Source organism: Salvelinus fontinalis, chromosome 25 (assembly GCF_029448725.1).
Source record: "Salvelinus fontinalis isolate EN_2023a chromosome 25, ASM2944872v1, whole genome shotgun sequence".
Taxonomy (NCBI): Eukaryota; Metazoa; Chordata; class Actinopteri; order Salmoniformes; family Salmonidae; genus Salvelinus; species Salvelinus fontinalis.
This window is the reverse complement of record NC_074689.1, coordinates 20566448-20575051: the sequence shown is the minus strand read 5'-3', so window position 1 is coordinate 20575051 and position 8604 is coordinate 20566448. Positions and strand designations below refer to the sequence as shown.

The window sequence follows — 8604 nt, the reverse complement described above, 5'->3', positions numbered from 1 at the left end:
TCCTTTGTCTGTTTTTGTTGGAACGTTTCTCTTATGCGCAGGCAGAGGTCATGTATCAAGTGTTTGGAAAGATAATCTGCTGTTTGCCTGTTTACAATGCCACCTGGCGGTTGAACAAATATTTTGCGGCAATACATGTCATCTTTCTGGTCCAATCACCGAAGCTTACTGTTGCTATGTGACCTTGAGGGCAAACATTTGGTGTTACTATGCAATGAAAATTGGGTTGTCCGTCTCTAAACCAAATCAACTTTTTATTTAATTTAGCAATTTCTCTATTGTTTTTTGCCACCAAGCAAGATATTCGATTCCGTATTCAGGTAAGAATTTTTGTAATAACTAAACTGATTACATGACTTTGTTAGCCGTGTTTATGTCTGCTAAACGTGGCTAGCTAAGACTGCACTGGTTAATACTATTTATACTAGCTAATATATTATCACAGCTTGAATAACATTTAATTCCCACTTTATGTCCCAGCAATGCCATCTCCAGATACTTTTCCCAGCAAATCAACATCCCCCACTGAACTACCAGACATCCTCAAACAGTTCACCAAAGCTGCCATCAGAACCCAACCCTGAGATGTACTAGCTACGGTGGTCTGCAGCGTAAGTACAGGCTACAGCCTCCCTGGATGTGACGGGACTGTAGGAGAGTTAAAAAGGTTATTCCAAGTTCAGACAGAAGTTCAGTCAGATCGCTATGATGCTAGGAACTTTACTTTTGGTGTCTATTTTTAATTGTTGCGCTACTGGTGCTGCCTGTTGGTGTTAGGTAGGAAGCTACAGAAGCTGAATGATGTTAATATCTTCGGGTTTTGTTTCATTAAATGTATTTTATTTCATCTGGGTGATTGCCCCACCTACTAACACCCTGGTATTACCCGTTGCTCCAGTTCTCAGTTCCGAGAAAACACTGAGAGAAAGTATATTATCTACCTACTTGCTTTGGCAATGTTAACACATGTTTCCCATGCCAATAAAGCCCCTTGAATTGAATTGAAAGGTATGTGTTGCAGATTACTCCTTTGTAGAAGTCCATAACGTGAAATAAATAAAACATCCCAAGGTTAATGCTGTAGATATTGTTATAAGGGAGTGTGAGACTATTGAAACATGTAACTTTCAGAGTTTTATTGTTATTATAGTTTACAGAGTGCTAAAAGTGCTGCTGTTGCTAGCTAGCATGCCTTTCTATGACGCAGACGGTTAGCTTAGCTGCCGGCTGGTGCTGGCGTTGCATTATGGGAGATGTAGTTTTGGCCCTCTACGGTCTGAATGGGATAGAGGCGATTTCACGTTGTAATTTGTTTGTGTTGCAGTGTTTTTGTACATGAGTTGTTGTATTTTGGTACTGTCAACACTGAAAGCAAGCACCTAGCAATGTATTGGGGATGTGAGACAGGATATGTGTTTTACCTTTCTTCATGCTTCTGTATAGAACAACTTGTCAGATGGTGCATTAGAGACTGATGTGTTCCTGTCCTGTCTTTTCACAATACTATTGCAGATCAACATAAAAGCCAAAAAGACAGCCGTGGTGTATCTGTCTTCTGTCTGTCGCCACACAGAAGACAGATACCGGACTAACTCCAGGCCTGCTCAAGGTCCTAAACAAACAGATACTCAGTAACCCACAGAATGACACCAGGCCTCCTCTCTCATATTTGGTACTCTAGCTTGCCCCTATTAAAACTGTCCACGGTAGTTGAAACATTGAGAGGAACCAAGCTAATTGAACCCCTGTTCTCCCTCCTCTCTCCATGTAGCCTATTCCCGAGACAATCAGTATGGAGGAGCTGCAGCAGAAGTGGAAGGGTCTGTGTCAGCCCTCAGAGCAGCTGGACACTGCTGGTCCTGGGGAACTTTTTTGCCAACATCCACTGGATGCAGTTATTCGCTCTGTAAGGGGTGATTGACTGGCTCCCATATGTCAGTCAGTCTCCAGAGACAAAATGTGGTGTAGTTCTTATAAGTACCACATGGAGGCAGTATTGCACTGTCTTGATGACCCGGGGTTTACTGACTTTTCTGTGTGTGTTCAGATCTTCAATGCCCTGAGGTATGCGTGTGAAATCCTGACAGAGTATGAGGGGGGTGGAGCGGCGACGATGCCCTTTCATCTGTTCGCAGGGCTGTACACCTACCTGGCCCACCTGGGCGGAGAGATCCCCAGGACCAGATAGACAGCTTCCTAAGCAGCCTGCAGAAGCCTGTCTGAGTACACTACCCTACACATACTTTCTCTATCACTCTGTAGCTGTCTGTCAGTCTCTCTCACTATCTATCCCCCTCTGTCTCTACCTCTCTCATACTATCTATCCTGTTGTTCATTAGCCGTATAGGCCTAGTACAGTAGTCACATTGGTTTGTAGGGCGAGAACATACCTGTAGTATTCACAGCATATCTGTACTGTGGATGGGACATTACATTACAAAGGCGGTCAATACCCTCTCAAATATCCTAACCCTAATTCTATTGGCTATCATTGCGTAAGATCTGATTACGTTATCAAACACTGCCTAAGACGATTGGGAATATACCCTCAACATGAGATGGTAGAGATACTGTAGTTATAATCATAGATTTGATAGTAAGCAGCATGAAATGGTTCTAAAACAAGGCATTAATGTTTACACCACCAAACAGAATGACATGATTCAGGTGACTAACTTCTACAGTGGCAAAAACTGAGAATAGGAGAGGGAGAGAGACGATAGGGAAGAGGAGAAGGAAGAAACTGAGCATAGCAGGAAAAAAGGGTTTACTACTTACTCTACAAATACATTCTCAAAATCAACATGAATTCAGGATCAGTGATTTTCTTCTCTATTAATGCTCAGATTTGGACAATAATAATAAATAATAGCCAGTGCTTGAATTATAGCCAGTGCTTGAATCATTGAGTTTGGTCCATATCTTATTGAGAGTTGCTGTGATATCACATGGAAGGCTACTGTATGTAAGTTAGTATCACTGGATCCAATGACACCCGCTTCTGTCATGACAGGTTAGTCAATAGTTAATTTGTCATGCTCATGGCTTATCAGTCAAGTGCCTGTTGCATTCTCTTTCCATTTGGCATATTCTGTGAGAGGTTCTGAGACAGAGCGATTGTCAGCTCTTGTGAAATGGAGATAGTGTTGGTATCAGTGGTCCTCTCGACAATAGAACAGACACTGATAAGGCTAGTGAGTGAGAGAGCCCCCAGATCATCTGTTCAAAGCTAACACACACACTGGTACACAGTAGCACATGCTGTAATACACAGAAGATTGCCTGTGTGTGATAGTGAAAGCCAGAGAACACATCACTGCAGTGGTGGAACACAGGAATCAAAACAGAGAATCTCTCACTTTCTGTTTTCCCATACAGTCGTCATGTAGGATGAGGAAATATTACAAGGAATTGACATCTATGTTTGACAATGTATCGAGAACTCTCATTGCATATACCAGTTGACTGCTTGCAGCATAGTAAAATCATCTATCTATCATGAAGCAGCCTAGGTAGATACAGTGCCTTGTAAAAGTATTCACCCTCCTTGGCATTTTTCCTATTTTGTTGCATTACAACCTGTACTTTTAAATAGATTTTTATTTGGATTCCATGTAATGGACATACACAAAATAGTCCAAATTGGTGAAGTTAAATGAAAAAAATTACTTGTTGCAAAAAATTTGAAAAAATTCTAAATGGAAAAGTGGTGTGTGCATATGTATTCACCCCCTTTGCTATTAAGCCCCTAAATAAGATCTGGTGCAACCAATTACCTTCAGAAGTCACATAATTAGTTATATTGCACACGGGTGGACTTTATTTAAGTGTCACATGATCTGTCACGTGATCTCAGTATATATACACCTGTTCTGAAAGGCCCCAGAGTCTGCAACACCACTAATCAAGGGGCACCACCAAGAAAGTGGCACCATGAAGACCAAGGAACTCTCCAAACAGGTCAGGGACAAAGTTGTGGAGAAGTACAGATCAGGTTTGGGTTATAAAAAAATATCAGAAACCATGAACATCCTACGGAGCACCATTTAAATCCTTGATTAAAAAATGGAAAGAATATGGCGCCACAACAAACCTGTCAAGAGAGGGTCGCCCACCAAAACTCACAGACCAGGCAAGGAGGGCATTAATCAGAGAGGCAACAGAGAGACCAAAGATAACCCTGAAGGAGCTGCAAAGCTCCACAGCGGAGATCGGGGTATCTGTCCATAGGACCACTTGAAGCCGTGCGCTCCACAGAGCTGGGCTTTACGGAAGAGTGGCCAGAAAAAAAACGTTAAAGAAAAATATAAACACGTTTGATGTTCACCAAAAGGCATGTGGGAGATTCCCCAAACATATGGAAGAAGGTATTCTGGTTAGATGAGATTAAAATTTAGCTTTTTGGCCATCAAGGAAAACGCTATGTCTAGCGCAAACCCAACACCTCTCATCACCCCGAGAACATCATCCCCACAGTGAAGCATGGTGGTGGCAGCATCATGCTGTGGGTATGTTTTTCATCGACTGGGAAACTGGTCAGAATTGAAGGAATGATGGATGGCGCTAAATACAGGGAAATTTTTGAGGGAAACATGTTTCAGTCTTCAAGAGATTTGAGACTGGGACGGAGGTTCACCTTCCAGCAGGACATTGACCCTAAGCATACTGCTAAAGCAACACTTAAGTGGTTTAAGGGGAAACATTTAAATGTCTTGGAATGGCCTCGTCAAAGCCCAGACCTCAATCCAATTGAGAATCTGTGGTATGACTTAAAGATTGCTGTACACTAGCGGAACCCATCCAACTTGAAGGAGTTGGAGCAGTTTTGCCTTGGAGAATGGGCAAAAATCCCAGTGGCTAGTTGTGCCAAGCTTATAGAGACCCCAAGAGTCTTGCAGCTGTAATTGCTGCAAAAGGTGGCTCTACAAAGTATAGACTTTGGGGGGGTGAATAGTTATGCACGCTCACGTTTTCTGTTTATTTGTCTTAATTCTTGTTTGTGTCACAAGAAAAAATATTTTGCATCTTCAGAGTGGTAGGCATGTTGTGTAAATCAAATGATACAAACCCCCCCCAAAAAACTATTTTAATTCCAAGTTGTAAGGCAACAAAATAGGAAAAATGCAAAGGGGGTGAATACTTTCGCAAGCCATTATATAACAATGGGGGTTTCATGCCAGACAAAGTGTTTCTTGAATCTGTGCCAGGGTTCCATTGGGTTAATCTAGTTCCCTGGCTAGCCTGTCACTGATGGTAATGTAATAAACTCCTTTACCTCACAATACCCTGTCATCCCATTGGCAGTTGGCAGCGCTGCTTAATAAGCCCTGTGATCTGAATTGCTCCTGGCAGCGCTTGATGAGCTCTGTAATCTGATTGGCTTCTTGCAGAAATTGGTTAGGCAATCCTGTGATTTAATTGGCTGCTGACTGTTTTAGGTAAAGGAGTCCTTTGATCGAATTGGCTCTTGGCAGTGATGGAGTGAGGGAGCAGAAAAGGGTCTTGGTCAACGTTACCCCTATTGGTTAAGGTTAGGATTTGGGGATTGGGTAATCCGATTCTATATCTGTGGTTCTGACCTCCAGATGCTGGGTTATGGAGAGGTTTGGGTAAGCGTGCTGCTTATAGACACACCACATCATGGTGCCAAAGTCATACACACTGCAAATCTCACAGGGAACACACACCCCTTGAGGCTGTTGAGGTGAGGGCTGGCTGGCTGGCTGGGTGCTGTGAGACAGACTGCAGCATGATGCCAAACCTGAAGAGCAGACAACTCACTGCTAGGGAATCTCTTAATCCCTAACACACGTACTGCAACTCTCGCAGAGTACACACACACACACAAACCTCTGACAGTGAACAGTTACACAAACACACACACCCTCAGAGAACAAGTTTACAAACACACAAACATAAGTCTCACACACACACGCTAGCATAGGTAGGACAAAGTTGAGGAAAGTAGGGTTATCTTCCCAAATGAATGGATGTAACCATATTACACAATAGTATAGGTACATTTACATTTACATTTTAGTCATTTAGCAGACGCTCTTATCCAGAGCGACTTACAGTAGAGTGCATACATTTTTATTACATTTACATACAGAGACAAGGATATCCCTACCGGCCAAACCCTCCCTAACCCGGACGACGCTATGCCAATTGTGCGTCGCCCCACGGACCTCCCGGTTGCGGCCGGCTGCGACAGAGCCTGGGCGTGAACCCAGAAACTCTGGTGGCGCAGCTAGCACTGCGATGCAGTGCCCTAGACCACTGCGCCACCCGGGAGGCTTGAATACTACTACTAACCAGCAGGTACTAACCAGCAGTAGTGTAACCCTGGCGAGGTACAGGTATAAACATGAGGTTTTCATGCAGTGAGTGTGGAGTGATCCAGCTAAGTTACAAGCCAGGTCAGGAAATAAGATCAGGGGGATTTTATGTTTCCGGGACTGTTTAGCAGCAGGCTAGAGGGGGCAGGAAGGGGGCTCATCAGCACCCCTCCTCTTCTAACTAACCCCCCTCTAGTCTGGGGTCCATGCCAGGACTGGGGGCCATGGAAAGTTGTATATGTTTTTTCATGACCAGGTTTTTAACATTTTGTTTAAATTATCTCTTTTATGCTGTGATCCCTTCTAGGATCTGTCCATATAATCATATTCATTTTGATCTAAAAAGGCAAGACTGATCCTGGATCAGCACTCATACTCTGAGATGCTGTGTGGATATGTGCCCTGGTCTCTTTATTGCTCCTTAGGTAGCTCACGACTGAAGCTTGTGCACAAGACACCATAGACTTCAATTACAGTCTGTGTAGCTTTGTAAAGTTAGTGGGCTGGGGTCCTGGAGAAGAATTTGTTGCACAACAGCAGTCTCTACTTTACTGCAGCCTGTCCCTGGGAAATAACATTTCTAGGGAGGTGACGCTATCACAGAATAGTAGGTAGGTAGGAAGGAAGGAAACGAGTGGCCAGGGCCAGAGAGAACACAAAGCCCTCAGTGAGGAGAGGGAGTAACTAGGGAGATGGAACAGGAGGAGAGAAAGAGAAGATGGCAACAAAGAAAGAGTTGGACCCGAAGAGAGGGAGGGAGAGAGTAAGGAAAACAACTTCTGTCCACTGGCAACATGCTGTCAGGGTAGGTCACAGCTAACAATACAGTAAGGTCTCTCTCTCTACAGAAACTAATTTTCTTTGTTTTACCAAGGAGGAATGGTGCAGCCAGCTGACTTCAGGGATGGGATTTTTCCTGATTTTTATTTTTTTTATGAAATCAGGAATTCCTGCTTTTCTGTCATCCTCCATCCAAAGAGCGTTGGAATTGACTACCTATACCGCCCCCAAAAGCAGTATCCCATTTTCCCTGACTTTGTATGTTGTCTTGAATTATACTGGTCTCTGTATTGTGGACATGCCTTTTTCCAGACCAACAGACTGCACTGAGTAGAACCCAGGATAGATGGCTTTCATATCCAGAGGCCTCATTCAAAGACCTGTCTGTCTATTGCCTGTCTATAATCATGTACTATGATTTGACTGTATGGCTGTCATGAACTGGTGCATTCTGTATGTGTGTATCTGTATCCATGTCCCATCTTATGTATCTGTATCCATGTCCCATCTTTTAATAAATGGTACACACACACAGACAAATACGCATGCATGCGAGTGAGTACATACAAACAAGTCGTGTTAATGAAGGGGATTTGCTCTGTGATTAGAATTTGTTAATTGCCACTCAGAAGCCTGAATAAATGCTATTGGAAGCAGTAAACACACTCCACCTATCTCTCTCGTTCCTTTGCTTTCTCCCTCCTTTAGTGTCTACCTGGTGTTCTCTGCTCTGGCAAATTAACTTATACCTGTCGGTCAAAGAGCTACTAATCAACCTATTAATACTCAGCAGATTGGTGCTTTATGGGAAAGGAGAAACAACTCAGAGACCTGTATAAACACACACGGTGTACTCAAACCCACACAGAGGCCAGGGTGTGTCTGAGTAGTCATAAGAGGGCTTTTGTACACTGCAGCACAGGGTATTCCAGGTGAGGGGATGGCTTGTTAAAGGGAAAGTTCACCTCAGAAATATATGTACATATTTTTTTTTACAGACATTTCCCAACCTCGAAAGTAGAACCACTTTTGAGGGCTGAAAACAACTTTGGGTGGATCTATGCCTTCAAGGTGTTGTGTAGGCTCTGTTTTAAATTCATTAATTTAGAGGTCTACTGACATAGATGAAGAATATAGGCAGTATGAGATATTAGTTGTCAGTTTATCTACTTATAAAGGCATGATCTTCATAGAATTATATATATATACTGATGATTAGCATCTATAGAGCATTGACACGGTCCCACAGAAAATGCTTAGGCTTAAAGTTTCGGGTGCTGATCTGTTGAGTGACACCCCTTTCTCTGTAGCTGTCACACACCTGTGATCCTCAGAACATGGGCTCGGGCCAGACGTTTACCTGTCCTTTACCCCCCAGGGGTTCTACTCTGATTGTCTGTCTGGGGATTCCAGGTGCGGCTCACAAGTCAAGATGAGATCAGTTGGGTCAGAATCACAGAGGGATAGATTAATTGCCACATATGAA

The 8604-nt window shown here is 43.2% G+C and overlaps 1 pseudogene; it reads left to right on the top strand.

The window, feature by feature from the left end:
* The first annotated feature begins 180 nt into the window (after window positions 1–180).
* On the top strand, window positions 181–1754 carry LOC129823313 (ropporin-1-like protein; annotated as a pseudogene).
* Window positions 1755–8604: the final 6850 nt, after the last annotated feature.